Here is a 17,624-nt window from a genome sequence, read left to right as displayed (position 1 = left end):
AATTAATTTATAGCTTCAGTTGTAGGAAGCATTTGTTTGTCCAGATGCAGGTAAGTGTCAGATTACCATAAATCTCTGGGTATATGAGTTCTATCCTCCCATCCCAGATGATGTGAGGGGCAGTGCATTCACCCACTTCCCACATCATTTCTTCCTGGTCAGCCTTGTGCTTTACTTTCAGGGTATGACAGACCTGGGCCTACAAAGCAAGTAACTGAAGCACAGTAGCAGGGACCAGCAAACAAAATCTCCACTGGGAAATCATCCAAAGCAGCACCATACTGGGGATTGCCTTCATGACAAACATTGTTCTTCTAAGACACAACCTGAGACTGAGTTATTAAAATGGCTTTAAACCACAAGTAAAGACAAAGAGAGGTCAAAAATCCAAGCATAAGAGGCTCATAAGAGCTAACCTGAATTCACAGACCACCATCTGAATGCCGCTGAGAGAACACAGCTCAAGCTCAGGAGTCAGAAAGATGCTGCAGAGAGCCCTCTCCTGCAGCAGTGCTTTGCAAGAGAGTTCACACAGCTTGCCAGGGCCACTGCCTCCACATGTGCACAACCCATAACACTACTCTCAAGAATGTGCAGGGCAAGCCACACTGAGCTTTGTGACTATAACTGCAGCTGAAGCAGGGAGAGAAAAGGACTCTGGTACTTGCCTCCACAGGATGGATGTTGAGGAATACATCTGGGGTGGGTAGCTCAGTTTGCAAACTGCAGTTCAAGATGCAGACTGTGCTCTGGGCAGGAGCCCAGAGAGACAGGAGGCTGTGAACTGCCAAGCTTTTGCACAGAGGGCACAAACACGGGTGGCACCAGCCAGGGGAATGGACACTGAGAGCAGGAGCTGAGTGTGGTTGGACTGTGGAGGTATAAAAGCCCAGGGGTGTCTTGGTTCGGGGCCCTCCTCGGGGACACCAGCTTGGGCTGTTCCTGTGTTACTGCACACTGAATAAATTGCTTTATGGAACAAGACTCCAAAGGCTCTGCTATGGGAAGCCTGGGGTCAAACTGGTCAGGAAACCTGGTCTGACTGTGTGAGTGGGGTGTGCAGGGAGTCAAGGGGGGGGCACCTGTGGGCTCACTGGAGCCTCACCTCCTGCAAAGAGGCTTCAGTCCCGGCAGTGATGGTCTCTGACCTTGGGAGTGTGACTACCAGAGCCCTGTCAATGGTCAGACTGGGAAGTTTCCTTAACATGTGTAATGAAAGTACCACAAAGGTCTGGTCATTTGTTTTTTAAAGAGTGTGAGAGCCTTAAGGGGTCACTTTTGTAAACAGATCAGATACTGCAAGGCTCTGTGAATTGATGCCTTAATACATTTAAATCTTGGAGTCTGTATGTTAGCATCTTGGTGACATCAGTCAATGCTCTGTAAAGCAGCTTTCCACGTGATATTGCTATTTCAACACTGCCCCAGTCTTATACCTCCCTTCCTTCACTGTTTAATTAACCAAAAAAAGCTCTGCTGCTCTCTAGCATAACCCCTTGTGCTTCCCCTGAGCATTCAAGGCTGTTTGGCTGCCTTTCTACTGCAATCACACCACACTTTATGTGTACAATCCATTTATGAGATCTGTCCTCTCAGGACCTGTCAACACGGGGAATTTATTGTCAAATAAGCTCAGGTGTGAATTTAATGTGCCATCGTTATTCTTCACTAATTGTTTTTATGTGTTATCTAATTTCACCGAAAAATGCCTTTGAGCTGTTCAACTTAATCCACTTTGGAGGAGTGCAAATTGAGCATTGCAACAGAAATGTTTACATAAATAGCTAGTGCTAAAAAGCTTTTTTCGCACTCTTACCATAAGCCAAACCATTACATGTGCAGTCTGGAAAGCCTCTCATCTAATCCCAGCTCTAAACTAAAGTGATGGATCATAAGACCTACTGAATACAACCTGTCAACCTCACTTTTGTAAGGGTTGTCTACAAGAGGGAGGTCAATCTGGATTATTTGATGGTTTAAACTCAAAGAGGAACATAGTGATGCACTCATCACTATGATGTTCCCTCACAGAGACCTGGGGTCAAATAAAAACTCTCCAACCCTACATTAGTGGAAAAATACAAACGTTTATTTGTAGGGTTCACAAACACTTGTGATAACAATCTAGGATGGCTGCCCTCACCTATTGTGCAACCATTTGTTCCCTTAGATGTGATTGATGATTTTCACTGTCACATGTCTTAATCAGTTTTATTATTCGATGACAGCACAGTCTGAATATATGATGCATGCATTTGAAGGATGTTGAGGCAGGTTTTTTAGCATCCCTGTTCACTAAAATATTCAGATTTGTAAGAGCAGATATTGTTTTTGAGGTAGAGTTTTTTAATTCAGGACAGGTTTGAGAGCTTTGGCACTGCTCACAAAACCTCATGAGTATGTTTCACTGCTTGCTATCCCATTCCTCCTCATGCCAATGCCAGATTAGGTTTGATGAGTTTTCAAAGCTCTGCTGTTGACACTGATCAGTGTCAACTCTGCTTTTCTTCCATTTTCTATAGGTCTCTTAAGTGCTTAAATTGTGTCTATCTTTCAGACAGCACCAGAGAGATTCAGAAGTGGTGTCTTCAGAATTACATTCATTCTTAGGGCAATATTGTTTTTGTTCTTTCTACTGCTGTTGTTACTAATCTATTCCATATTTACCATTTTGCTTATTTTTATCAGATTAATAAAATGTACTTTTCAAAAATATAAAACCCTAGACTAGACAGGACAGACTAATTATCACAGAATCACAGAATCATTTAAGTTGGAAAAGACCTGCAGTATCACACAGTCCAACCTTTGACTGATCACCACCTTGTCAACCAGACCATGGCAATAAGTGCCACACACAGTTGTTTCTTGGAATGCCACCAGGGATGGTGACTCCACCACCTCCCTGGGCAGTCTGTTCCAATGCTCGACAATGCTTTCCAGGAAGAAATACTTCCTGATGTCCAACCTGAACCTCACCTGGAGCAGCTTGAGGCTATTTCCTCTTGTCCTGTCACTGGTTGCCCAGGTGAAGAGGTCAACCCCCTCACCTGGCTAGAACCTCCTTTCAGGGAGCTGCAGGGAGTGATAAGGTCTCCCAGAAGCCTCCTTTCCTTCAGGCTGAACAACCTGTGCTCATTCAGCTGCTCCTGATAGGATTTATTCTCTAGAACCTTCCCCAGTTCTGTTGTCCTTCTTTGGACGTGCTCCAGCACCTCAATGTCTTTCTTGCAGTGAAGGGCCCAGAACTGAACACAGGACTCAAGGTGCTGGGTACAGACCACTGCCTTGCTCCTACTGGCCACACTGTTTTTGATACAGACTAGGATGCCATTGGCCTTTTCACCTGGGCACACTGCTGGCTCATGTTCAGCCTGCTGTCAACCAGCACCCCCAGGTCCTTTTCCGCTGGGCAGCTTTCCAGCCACTCTGCCCCCAGCCTGTAGTTCTGCATGGAGTTGTTGTGGCTGAACCTATTATTATGATGGACAAGAACTCTTGCACTACATCATTGCTGTTCTTGAAACTTGTCCACTATCATTTCTGTAATTGCATACGATGGCAAGACTCAAAATGTTGAATGTGCACTAATCATCTTTTAGCATAGAACACTTCAGGAGAACAGCTGTTAATGACTCTGCTTGTACTTCTTACAGCATGGCAAAATGAACCAATGACTAATTCAACACACCAGGTTTCAAAACCTGCACTTCTTTTCTGTGAAAAAATCTGCAGTATGGGAAGACCAAATCAGCTGAAAAGTGTTGCTTGTAGTAAGAAGCATTGTAACCAGACAGAATATATGCATTTTCCTATCATACTAGCCTTCAAGAAATACAGGGGGAACTGTTTAAAAAGGCAGTTCTGTGAACACCTGCCTTAAGGTGCAGTACCTACAGGCAGGACTGATTCATTGCCACTAGAAAGTCAGTACACTGCAGCACTGAGCACTGCAGCTTTAATCCAACCTGATTATCTGAGGCTTAGTGTGGGAGAGACAAACGATCCCACCATAGGAAAAGCATCACTCAGTTCCTCACTTATGAAACCCCAAAAAACCCAGGGAGGGAATGTAAACAAAACTTTCAGGTAAAATTATGTCCTTGTTTGAAAAAAAGGGTATTTATGATGACCTGAGTTATGGATACGTATAATGCATATTAAGCAATATTAATTACTAATGTGATGTGCTATATTTGGACCAAAGTTCCCCAAATGGAAGGCACTGATGGAGGAACTCCTTTCAGTCTTGTTTAGAGTACTGAGTAATCTTGAAATATTTGAAATAAAGTGGATAGTTTTGGGAGATTTACTTTAGAGGTCTGTATAATTTACGTGTAATTATCTGTCACTGAGAGGAAGAGAGGACATGTAACCACCCATTATGAAAACACAGGATAAGCCCAGGATAGCTATATCTCTTAACTGCCTGTTCTAGTGCCAGTTCATAATAATCCACAAATTTGCTTCACCCAGATCCCATATTCTACAGAAATATTTCATGTCTCATAGCACCTTTAATCCTGTAGGGAAACAAAAGTGTTGAAAAATCCCGTGGACAATGACAGGTGCAACAGAACTGTCCTTACAACAGGCACTCAACTATTTCAAGCCACTTGACATCCATGTATCCGGCTGCTCTTGCTGTTTTCTGGTGTTTTCTGAAAACTGCAGCATCAGAAAATATGAACACTCTTTTAACAGATGCTGGCTTATTCTTCTATACTGTGCCATCATTTAGGAGAAAAAGAACACACACACACACTGGCTACAATGCTCTAAATTTAGAGAACTGCTTAGCATTTAAAGCAGTTGGTTCTGTTTATTATGATTATTTTTAGAAATTCCGTGTTGTATCAGGGGGAAAACTACCTGGAAAAGAAAAAAAATAATTTTTGTATGTATCTTCAAGAATCATATTGTACCTCTAGGCTTTAATATAAGACTTAACACTTTTGAGATAACTTGTCTAAAAAACAAATAGTCATTAAGGTACCATTAACACCTCAATAATTATCCTAAAGCACAACATTTTACCCCTCTTCTGATTCCTTTTTATTGTTATTCTGAATAGCTTCAAATATTCAAACAAATTCTGTGTTATAAAAGGCAGACTGTGTTTTGGCAGGTAGGACATGTCTCTAGGACTCAGAGTATCTGCTCCTAGGTGTTAAGTGAAATTGGTTAGTCATTTCACTCCTTCTTGTCTATACTTCTTGAACTTTGCTGTCTTAAGTGTTGGGGATTTATTTGATCTTGACTTAAGTGTTGTGGATTAACAGTACTGTGGTGGAACATTTTTGTCTAGCCTGTGTGGTGTGCTTTTGAACTTTGTCCAAGTGCCCTTTTTTTTCTTCCCCTAAATTCATAAAGAAATTCGTTGGGAACAAGCCCGTGGCTCATTCTCTTGACTCTACCTTGAGGCATTAAAGAACCCTATATCTCTGTATTAAACTCCTAGCCGAGCCTGGGAGCTACAACCTCCTTTCAGGTAGTTGTTTGAGTATGAGTTTGTGGTTGTGTTGTGTCTGGTCCACAGGCACATGTTCATAGAGCCTACCCTTTACACTTCCTAGGTGCAAAGAAGGTCCTGGTGAGTGCACTGGAGCTCTTTTGTACCACAGAAGGAGGGTGCAAACCTGGAATGATGCCATGCCACAGCGAAGACAATGGTGTGTCCAGGCAGTCAACATATGGAATGGGAGTGAGAGGACTGTTGCCTCCTCATCCTGTATCTCTGTACACAGGGTGAAGACATGATTCATGCTGTCCTTCCCCAGCTCCTTCTTCTGATGAAGCTAAATGTTGAGCCCTTGGGGTGGGTTGAATTTGGCTGGACACCAGGTGCCCACCCATCTGCTCTATCACTCCCCTTCCCAGCCGGACAGGGGAGAGAGCAAGATGGAAAATGGGTTGGGATAAGGTAGTTTATTAAAGCAGAAGCAAAGTAAAGTGAAAGATAAGATGATTTATTCTCTACTTCCCATTAGGAGCGACGGTCGGTTACTCCTGAGAAGCAGGGCTTCAGCGCACATCATGGTTCCTCAGCAGGCAGCCACTGGAGACAATGAATGCCCCTCTTCCTGCTCCTTGCCTTAGCTTTCATATCTGAGCTGATGTCATAAAGTATGGAATATCCCTTTGGTCAGTTTGGGTCAGCTGGCCTACTCGTATCCCCTCCCAGAATCTTGCCCCCGACTGAGGAAGGAATGTTACAGTGCTGATGCTGTGCCAGCCCTGCTCAGCAGTAGCCAAAACACCAGTGTGTTATCAACACCCTTCTAGCTGCCAATGCAAAGCACAGTGCTGTGAGGTCTACTGTGGGGAAATGAACTCCAGCTCAGCCAGACCCAATATATCCCTGCTAGGGCTGGCCAGCAATAAGGAATCCATGCTTACCTTTCCTCACAGGGGAATGCCAGATGTTTTTGTTCTGCACCTCGGTAATTCACAGAGACAGCTTCTCCAAAGAGAGCACACTGCACATATGCTCCATCCAGCTGCTAAATGCATTTGTCACAAGGCACAAGGTTTACTAAACTTTTCTGACAGGCTGAGACAGAACAAAAAGTAATGTTCATTAAAACTTACAACCCTTGTGAATAAGCAACCTCATGCTGGTGAATAAAGGAAGTGACAGAGGATTTCACTGAAAACAGGAATCCTTTCACAATGAGAAAATAGAATCTTACTCTGTACAGAAGGAAAACTGGACATATTCCAGTCTGTTGCAGCCAATGAATATAAATGATGGACTATAAAGGAGAGGGACTTATCACTAACACTGAAATTGAAACTTTTTGCTTCCCGAGGAGAATTAATTTAAACCTATATGGAGACCTTTTATAGTCTTGGCCCTTCGAAACAACATGATCAGCTTTCCTTTTTTAGCACCTGGCCCAGTTCTGTGCAGGTTTCTGTGCACAAGTAGTCCTCTCACTGAAGTTAATAGGCCTTTTCACATAATTAGCTATTTGGATTTAGGATTGAACTTCAGGGGTGACTTACCGTAACAGTATGAAAAATAGTTTGCTGCATCAAGCAGAAATTATGCGAAGCTGGGTAAACTCTGATGTCAGTGCAAGAGGGTGTGACTAAATACACCTCACTGCCTGTCTCTGCTTCTTTGATTTGGCTCACAGCCAACAACCCCATTGTAAAGTACAATTCTATTTATTGCTTTCTAAGAAAAACACATATATTTGTACACTGGAAACTGTTCTAAGCTTAGATTCAAAGACGCCAGGCACCTACTTGAAATACTAGCTGTCCAGTACCTTTCCAGATGTGCCTCACAGCTTTGCCCCAGTCAGTAAAGTCACACTGTCATCACTCAAGTTCAGGAATTCTCACCTTGTTGCAGGCCCTATCAGTGCTGACTATAAAGTTGTGAGGATACAACTTTGCAGTACAAATATGGCCAATTCTTAAGCAGCATTTTCTCATGGAGCAGGAAGGAAACAGGAAGGAAGTGGCAGAAGGCAAGAGGGAGAGATGGAATCAATGTTCTGAGGTATAGAGAACCCATAAAAGATGAATTGTTGCAAAAATATGATAATGCAACCCAGTGTCCCCCAAAGCATTTAATCCTTTTTGCCATATTGTGCAGCATGCTGTTACACGTGCACAGGCATACGCAAAATTTCCTTTACTTCATCAGACTGCCTTCATGCCTGTATTTTTATAGTGCACTTGGCTCTGCAAGTTGTGCTTCAGATTGTAAACTAGCGATGCTTTTGTAACTTGTGAACTTCCAAGACTTTAACATGCTGTGAGACTCCTGCCTGTTACCAGCTTGAATTGTTCAAATCCATTATTACTTCTTCACTTAGGAACGTACCTGGTAAAAAAAGTGATTACTATATTAGCACTACGAGGGTGCTTACTATCTTCAGAGCATTTCGGGGCATGCTGCACTCTCCAGCTGCTAGTTTCAGTTTTGGCTGCCCAGCTGGCCACCCCAGAAGGGTAGAGAGAAGAAGAGCTGAGCTGCCACCCCCAGGTCACTAACTCACCTTCTGCGAGGTGAAATCACGTCTCTTGCACGACAATGCCTGTTGTGTTACCTGCTCTGCCTTGGCAGTCAATGGTGTATTTCTCTTCAGGATTCAATGGCCTTAGTCCTCCTTGGGAGTCTCTGGTGATGATCTCTCAGGGCCACTGACTGGGGCTGATTTCCCATTCTGCCTGCTGGTCTGCTCAGCAGTGCTGCTGGAGGGAAGTCAGGCAGCGCTGCTCTGCTGCTGCGTGCTGGAGCAGGTGGGAAGGGAAGGGGCTTTAGGACATCCCTTCCCAAGTGCAGCTGAAGCTCAAGAGGTTTGCTGCCAGTGTTGTTGCAGCACCTACATCACCTGGCAAGGTCTCTAAATTTTCCTGGGTTGAACCTTAGTTTCTGCTCTGCAGGAAACCGTTGATGAGCGTCGAATTGGTGCTGCCTGTGCTGTTGGATCCTCTTGCTGCTTCTTGTCACAAAGTGCTTTGTCAGACACCAGTGACCACGTCTGCTAGTTATGGGTCTCTGTCACGTTTCTAAGTATCAAGAGAGGCAATCAAATCTATTTCTCAAAATAGGGCTCTGCAAAGCCACAAGTTTCTGCCAACATCAAGACAGGTGCTATCAGTAGGCTGCTCTGACCTGTACTTGGCCCACTGACAATCAGCTGGTCTGACCTCATCTGTGACAAAGTGAGCTAATTCTCCCCAGCTCTTCTAATGTGGGAGCAAATAGCTTGCTGCTGATGTGGAGCATAACTCAAGTCAGGTGCTTTACACCATGCCAAACTTTTTCGCAGTAAAGGTAAAAGAATTGACTGATTTTTAAAGCTTATTTTTCCACATATTTTATTTTCCCAGATATCAGAGCTACTCAGCATTCAGTGTGTCAAGGTGTTGGAGCACGACTTTTCAGGGAGAACAGTCGATGACTAGTTTAAGCTATATTCAGTCAGTTGAACACTCATAAGCTTTGACAAAGGAGAGAAAGGGCTTTTGACAGCCAAATCTTGATTGCTAAAGCAACAATCTAAATTCATTGCTGACTAAGCCCTGGTTGGATTGCTTGGGCTCTGTGATTTATTCTCATTCTATTCATCTAGTATCATTGCTGGAGAAAACTCTGCAAGAAACTGACAGTTTTATGCAAGGCTGGCAGATTTGTCAAAATCTCAAGAAAATTCCGTTACTTGATTTTATTTTAAAAACTTGGTGTCAACTTGTTCTTTTCTTGACACATTTCCCACTTCTCACTTTCATGGAACAAAGGTAGGGTAAAAAGAATTCAATGTTCTGAATATCTTCCCTGTCATGAGAAGGTAATCAGTCTGTTAGATATGATGTTCACACTGATCTGAACAAAGAGGAGGTGCTGAGGCCGCAGTGGAAATGTGTCCATGCTGTCCTGCAGTATTAGCCAACAAGCCATGTCAGCTAATGGCAGATCTTCACCCACAGATCTCTCTCTCACACATATTTACTCAAGGAAAGTACTAACAAATATCGAGGAAAGTACTAATAAGTACTACAGTGGTACTTAATGATAAATTAACACTACATTGCTACTGATGTCAGACACTTCTCCTGTCTTGATTAGCAGTGTGGGAGAGCTGTAACAATTGTAAGACTGACAACTAAACACAGTACATATTTAACTCGCCACAGGGGTAATTTGCATCATGTGAGTAATTGCAGTGGGGATGTTTGACCTGCATTACTATGGAGGTCTCCACAGGGTTTGCAACAATCTCTGTTTTAAAAGGACAGGAAAAAAAATAAGTTCTGGTAATGATAATAAGCGCCAGGGTTGTTAATTTGCAGCGTTCTTAGAAGTAAAAAGCACATGTGAAAACATAAATCTAATCAAACTGAAGCTCTAGAGACTATTTCAGAGAACCATAGTGGCATTATCTAAGAAAAACAGTGTACGCATTTCCCATGACTACAGTTTCAGTCTCTCAGTGCTAACATATTTTATTATGCAATTATTCATCTTCAAGTACAGTAAGAACAATAACACCGTGTTGAAATGGCTGGCTATTAGACCTCTGATCCTAGTTTTTGTAAAAGATCTCCTCACAAATTGGTACATTGTTGTTCATAGCAGCGCTGCCAAATACCAGGGAGAGATGTGAGAACTGCTGCAGAACCACACCAGAAGGCAAAAGGATCATCTTCAAATCCTTTGGGCTTTTTTCTTCATTTAAAATACTTACTCCACGACTACTGGCCAACCTGTGTCAAAGGTTGCCCCTTTTAGTCAGATGCATTAATAAATCTATTTTACTCTAAAAGAAAATAATTAACTAATAGCAACCAATGCATACATCTCTGTTAAACACTGGAATTAGAAGAAAGTTGGAACAATTCTCAGCCCTTGTCAGAAGCAAATCAAGGCAATGGATCCTAATTTTAAAATGCTTAATGAAGCCAAAATTTACTTTCTGACTTTATAAATTAACACCACTTTCTGAACAGGAAACACTTAAATGTCGATTTTTCATGATCTACACCAGGTGGAAGATTACAGCAGCCCTGGAAACTTAACAAATGATATGGAGATGAGCCCATTTAGAAATCTACATGGAGAAGAAGAAAACAGCACATGGTTTAAGTTCAACACAGACAAATGTAAGGTCTTGCACTGAAGAAAACATGATCCAGGAGTGCAGCACAGGCTGAGATTTACCCAGCCGGGGAACAGCTCTATGAAAAGGGGACCTGGTGGTCCTGGTGAACAGTAAGCTCAGCAGGAGTAAACAGTGTGCTGCTGTGGCAAAGAAAGCCCAGAGAATGCTGGGTTCTGTCAAAAATGCATCACCAGCAGAGATTAAAGAAATCATCATCCCACTCTACTCAGTGTTTTCAGGCCACACCCAGAATATTGTGCTATGTTTTGGTCCCTGCTGGACAAAACAAAAAGAATGTGGACAGACTGGAAAGGGGTCAGAGAAGGTCCACAAAGATGATCAAAGGACTGAGAAGCCTGCCATGGAGGAAATGCTGAGAGCTAGGTTTGCACAGCCTGGAGAAAAGAAGGCTTAGGGTAGACCTTATCACCACGTTCCAGTACCTAAAGTGTGTCTACAAAGAAGATGGAGACTCCTTTTATAAAAACACTTGCATGGAAAAGACAAGAGGCAACGGGTGCGAGTTACTTCTGGGGAGATTCCTATTGGACACAGGAGTAAAATTTTTCACAATGAGATCAGCCACTGGAATAATTTCCCCAGAGAAATAGTGTATTCCCCTACACTGGATCCACCTGGACAGGGTGCTGTCTGCCTTTTGACCAGTAATTCATCAAGGCAAGATCAGTCTAGGAAGATCCAGCCCAGTGTTCAAAACCACAGGTAAACTCTCACCTTCTGCTCCCAGCCCTGCACAAGGACCTCAGCAGAGAGGACTACACCAGTGCATCCTATCACCACACAAACCCCTAAGGATAGCAGTGGGAACTAGGGGCTATCTATTCATCAGGAAACTGAACTACACCTTTTCTTTGCAATACTGTCTTTACAACACCCTTTTAGTACAAAGTAGTTGAGTTTGTCCCAGAAACTGGGGAAGAGAGGAACTGCCTGGCTACAGAGTCTGCAGGCATGATGGGAACAAAGCTGTGACTTCCCTTCCCCTCCAGAGCCCCAGTCATTCAGTTACTCATCACTAACCTCAGTTCTGTCCCTGGCATACTTCAAGGCAATGCAAAAATACATATCCTTTTTCTTTCCAGGGAAGGCAACAGTTGGTGTTCCCAGGCTACTGATTTCTTGTGTGCCTAAGTCAAAAGGGTTATTACTTCTTCCCACTCCTCCACTTCCTAACAACTATTGACAATCTTCTCCTGCTATTGCAAGGTTTCTCATTTTGCTCTTTGCCTCATTACCTCTCACTGGTGTAGAGGCCTGCAATTCTATGTTTGCCCTGAACAGTGAATATAACAAAACTCACCCTGACTTTCTCAACATCATAGTATCATTTCCCCTCTCTGCATGTTTATTCCAGGCGTCCAGGCTGGATTTGCAAGTATACAGCTGTACTCCGAGTAGTGAAAGCGTTTCTTGAACTCTGCATTAGCACCAGCAGTTCCAGACATGGCTTCTACCACCAGACACAGCAGCAAAATCAATGCAATACAAAAGCAACACAAAAATACATGAAAAGATACCAAGACAGGACTGCTAGGCCCCATAAAGGGCCTACCTGAGCTCTAACACCTTAGCATGTTTAGAAATAAGGGTAAGTTTAAAAAGCTTGGAGTGTAAAAGGAATCTACTCTGCAAGAAAAATACTTTGGAGACTCTGTTCTCTGCCCTAATCCCTATACAATTGATGGTGCTACTTAAATTTTGACATTATAAGATATAAGAATTTGTTCTAGACTGATGCTGACAGGCTTCAGTTTTGTGGGACTGCATTGCATTCTATTTATCTATACACTGAGTTTTCTCAAACACCGCCCTAACCTCGAGGGATTATATGGGTGGGTTCCTGTGGTACTGGTACCAGCTACTTACCTCAGATCATCAAGACAATACAAAACAAAAAAAAAGGCAAAAAAATTACAATACTCTTTTGAAATAATTTACGTTATTCCTTTCTGCTACCTTAAAAGGCAATATGAAGTAAAAGAAAACACGCTGCATGAAGACATGCGAACAGTCAGGAGCCCCATTCAGAGTTTCAAGGTTTTTCATTTTTGACAGTTCCCTGTGCTACCAGTGTCCCTGTAGCAGCACAGTGTATTAGCCTGGGGATTTGGCTTTCTTCCAGCAGGAAAACAAAAGGGGAAGAGGAGTCACACTTCCTTATGCCTCCGAGGCACAGCCAAACACCAAGTACTTGGCTTTCTGAGCATTCAGGCATTCAAAAGGTATGCTTGCACTTAGTCGGTTTTCCAGGCTGACCAATAGGCAGCTCCCACTGTTAGGAATACCAATATATGAGAAAATCTGTAACTCAAGTATTTAAGGACCTCCCCAACACAGAACTATGAAGCACCAGCATCTGACAGCCTCAGAGTGCTCTAAGTAACCCAGTGCTATCTCTTCTCTTTTATAAATCCAAGATTTGGCCTTATTTCTTTACAAACTTTACTGCCTGTACTGAAAAACAACACTCATAAAAAAAAGACACAAACACTCAAATTCCTTGACTTTTTTTTTTCTTTTTCACATCAAAGGCCTTCCCTGGGTACATGAAAATTTCAGGTATTCTTTGTAATAGGGATATGATCATCATTGTAAGAGCAAGTGACAGCTCTTTCTGTGTTGGGAATTCCAAGTCCAGTTGGATTAATTTAAAATCCTTCCACCTTGCTCATGAAGAGCTTTATATAGACAATTAGACTGAAAATATATAACTGCTTTCTTAATGTGGCAGTGGACATAGAAGGTAGTGATCAGAGATGGAAATTACATGGATTGCAATGACAGAAGGTTGTATTGTGCCTGACTAGTGTGTCCTCATCCAGCCACCCCAACAAACGGTAAACATAATTGATTTTGTCATAGTGACAGGCCTCTGTAAGAGTTATCCACTGCTCTGTTGTGTATTTTTAATAAAAGTGTCTAGATTCATGAATTAATTTCTCTCATCTTCCTTTCCTCCAATCTCCTTTGGTTTTTTCGAAACCTATAAAAATGTATGTATTTCTTTGACACTACTTTGCAGAAACTACTGAGTAAGGATTAGGCCCCAAACTGTGCTAGAACATCCATCCCATGGCTTGGCAGCTAGATCCACACACTGACAGCACTAAGCAACCTTTTATCCTTAGGGAACGACAAACCCTGCCAGATGGGTGAGTGCAAAGGAAGCATTTGTGGACAGGATTGTGGACTGCACAAAAACACATCATGGACTTTGCCATGTGCAGGAAAGGCATGTGAAAAGTTGAAGCTAACTACAGAATACACAAGACCTGAGGACTCAGCACTGCAGTGCAAAACTGTACGTGGCCTCTGGAGAAAGCCCACATGTGTAACCAGAGCTCTGCCTCAGAAGGACAACCAGCCATGACAAGTACTTGTGCTTGTAGACATTAGTCTACAAGTACTTGTAGACATGAAGAAAAATTACTTGTAAGGACAAAATAATGTACCAGGCTTGGCTTTAACACACAACTAAGCGTAGCACTCCCCTCAGTAATGAATGCATGGACAAATTCAAGCTGAAGGAAAATGAAGAATGTTGGTTATCAACTTCTATAGAACTGAGAGTGTATCTGTTTAAAAAGAAAACAAGGAAAGCACTGAGGCTTTCATTTTCCTGATTGATTTGTTGATACTCAGATAAAATCAAGAAGACTATCAAAATTGCACAAAATCAGATTTCATCCTCTGGCTGCAGTAAATGAAACAGAAGTGCAAGTACTGTGAACTTATTTTCAAATTGTTTCCTGATAAATACCAAGTATTTCAAGAAAAAGAATTTTTCTTCTGGCAAATTTTTATATCCATATAATAATTTGAAAACTGGATGCACTAAGCAGGTTACCACAAGCTGAGTTCCATGAACCCCAACTCAAAAGACACAGAAAAGAAGGGAAGTCAACATCAAACATCTGACTGTTGACCTGGATTACAGCAAAAGGACTACTCTGGTTATAATGCCTACCTTTATTAATAATTTGGTCTGTTCTCCTACAGATTTCTGAGAAATTTTGCCTCAGAATTCAGCCAGAGAGTAGAACAGTTGTGCCTTTCAAGTTTGACTCACTTCTATTCGATTCTCACCTGTATTTCTCCGTTTTCTTTAGAATATACATAGTCCTTAATATCAGAAAAACAAAAGGCTTACTTTCTTCCAGTTACTATTATGTGAGTTTCATAGAATAGAATCATTGAATAAGGTTGGAAAAGACCTCAAAGGTCATCGAGTCCAACTGGGTCATCAACCCAATACTGCCAGGTCTACCACTAAACCATATCCCTAAGCACCACACCTACACAATTTTTAAATATATAGAGGGACAGTGGTTCCACCACTTCCCTGGGTAGCCTGTTCCAATGCTTGATCACCCTTTCAGTGAAGAAATTTTTCCTATTACCCATCCTAAAACGCGCAAAATGGTAAAAAGCTTCACTAAAATTATCTTGCGCATACTTACAGGATTTCTCTGTCTTGGTTATCTGATTCAGAAGCCTGTAACAGAGGCACCTCCATCAGGCCACACATTAGGGTCTGGGATCTGCATGTAACTGCAGGCTTGTTCCTGTGGCCCTTGAGACTGGAATGGCTGTCTGTTCCAAATGGCCTTGGTTTAGCTGATAAAACCAGAGCATGCAGGTGAAAGGAGAATGAATGTGAATGAATCAGCCCTAGGGATGTGAGCTCTGTTTTTAAAAGGTGGTGGGAAATCCCCTGTGCTCTTAGCAAATCTTTGGAAAGCTAAAGCCTGCAGTGAAATACAGGGTCTCATGATGTAAACACTGTTAGGGATCCCAAATTAGTGGAGCACTGCTTGGCATGGCACTGCGCTGTCTCCTGGCATTCAGCAGAGACAGGCAGATGCCCTCAATGGTGATTCATCTAAGGACTGAAAACCTATGCCCACCCACCAACAAACTGAGGCACAGGGTCTGAGCTAGAATTTGGGCCATGTAAATACTGCTTGCTTTCCAAAATACTTGATTTTTCCTACATCAGAGAGACCAAGTGAAAACTCTGCCTTCTCCACAAGTGAATGATACCCACGTACAAGAAACATTGTGACAAGAAGGAGGTGTATGTGTGACCTGCCACATCCTCATTCGTGTTTTCAACTGAAAAAATTATTTAGGAACCAGAACTCCAGCCTACTCTGCAGGCCATGGTACTGTAAAAATACTGACAGACATTTGAAAAACTATTCCTGCACACCTCTTGTTTGGACATGATATAATGACTTGCACAGCCATATCTTTGCTTGCCTATTGGAGGAAGTCACATCACATCTTTCAACAGCCCTGAAAAAGATAACTTTTGTGAGCAGCATTATTGTATTGTTGGGTTCTGGGAGTGATCAGCACACAGGCAGCACTTCATGTGCTCAAAAACATTTACAAATGTAGTAACATGCAGTTCACCACAGAAAACCCATAAAGGTCCTAAATATTTTCTATATAACTTCATCTTTGAATTGCTAACTGTTCGCTGCAGAAATGAAATTCTCTAAATGCAAAGATATAAGCCAAGGTCAAAGTGTCTTCCTGAGAATTACCTATTACTGAACTTCCAATAAACTGTTCATTTTTGTGTTGGAATGGGAATATTGCTTTTACTAGCTTGACTTTTAAGCAGTCATGAGTATATTTTTAGCTGGTGTAAATTGTCATAGCAACACTTCTCCCATGAAACCCAAGGCAGATTTTACCACGTGTCAGAATTTTATACCACACTGTTACACAAGCACAGGGCATCGCATTCACATTATTAGTTGAAATGCAATGGATTTCCTGCAAAACCAGTAATTGTTTTTTGATAAATGTGGTTTGTTCCAGGCTCTATGCTCCTTTATAAGAAATTGTGGACAGAGTCTGCACTAGTTCTTTCACACTGTCCAGCCATCTGCTCTTGTTAATTTTTGCTCTAGGCTGGGTAAGAATATGTCTAAATTAGAGGAAGATGTTATCACAACTCCTGAGCAAGATTTGGATTAGCTGCAGCACAGAAAACTGTATGGGTCCTATAAAACCTTCTCAGGACCTGGAAAACCCCATCCACATTGAGTCCTATCCTGATATGTCCCCCAGATTATCAACAAATAAACCAGCTGGAGTCACACCGTTCAGTGTTGATGTGCACATATCATTTGGCAGAGCTATGAATGCATTTTTTTTTTTATATTATCTCCAGTGTTGACTGCTTTGCCCCTGGATAAGGGGGAGTGAGAAATGTAATAGGTTTCTTAGTTTTCTTTTCAATATTTTTTTTAAATCTTCATGATCTCCTATTCAGTCACCTACTTTTGTTGAAATTATAAGAATGACAAGCTTGCATTTTATTGGCAATGCCTAAATCGATAGATGTTAGAGTCTCACACTAAAATCCAAAAGAACACTTCCTTTTGGGGATAATAGAGAACACAGTGACTTTCTAAATTTGAATTGTGACTTAAACTGTGGGGAATTAAAAAAAACTTTCCCAAAATACAAAGGTGGGGGAAAATATCAGAAGTAGTTCTCTTATTTTACTTTAGTTTTTAGAAATCTGGAAGGACACTTTTTGGCTTTAAACCAGCAAGTTTCAAGGGACAGAAAGTTTCCTTATATGTGTGTACAGCTCACCAGGGAACATGAGCAAGAACATAAGTTTCCCTACATGGACTGTTTTGAACACATTTGCATGAACATCATCACTGCAGAAGGACATGGGAGCTGGAGGTTGTTGACATCAGGCAAACTGTGTGCAAAACAGGTACTGTGGCCAGATCTGAGAGAGGGGAGAGACAGAAGATCAGCCGTCTTTTATTTTAAGGGATATTTAAGGGATGATTATTGATCCTTTCATTTACAGACTAGCCATTCACAGCTCCAGTGAAAATATGGGCCTGGTGCTTAGGCAGCCATAGTCAGCTCACAAAAAGCAGGAGTGGATAGGTCACCTTGTGTTATTCCACTCCTATTTGTGAAACCTTACAGCAAATCAAG

General features: G+C 42.0%; 1 protein-coding gene and 1 long non-coding RNA gene across 3 annotated transcripts in view; both read right to left on the bottom strand.

Moving 5' to 3' along the window:
- NRG1 (neuregulin 1) overlaps nt 1-17,624 on the bottom strand; it is a 451,521-nt gene that overhangs the window by 359,529 nt on the left and 74,368 nt on the right. The gene's annotated exons all lie outside the window — the stretch shown is intronic.
- Nucleotides 5,652-7,956, bottom strand: LOC127466611 (uncharacterized). Its single transcript, XR_007902792.1, has 3 exons — nt 7,841-7,956; nt 6,400-6,503; nt 5,652-6,113 (listed from the first exon to the last, which is right to left on the bottom strand). It is a non-coding gene; the product is annotated as an uncharacterized LOC127466611 (long non-coding RNA).

Source organism: Manacus candei, unplaced genomic scaffold, assembly GCF_025592945.1.
Source record: "Manacus candei isolate 608988 ecotype Guabito, Panama unplaced genomic scaffold, ASM2559294v1 h1tg000010l, whole genome shotgun sequence".
Taxonomy (NCBI): Eukaryota; Metazoa; Chordata; class Aves; order Passeriformes; family Pipridae; genus Manacus; species Manacus candei.
The sequence above is the reverse complement of the archived record's forward strand: the minus strand, read 5'-3'. Positions and strand labels throughout refer to the sequence as shown.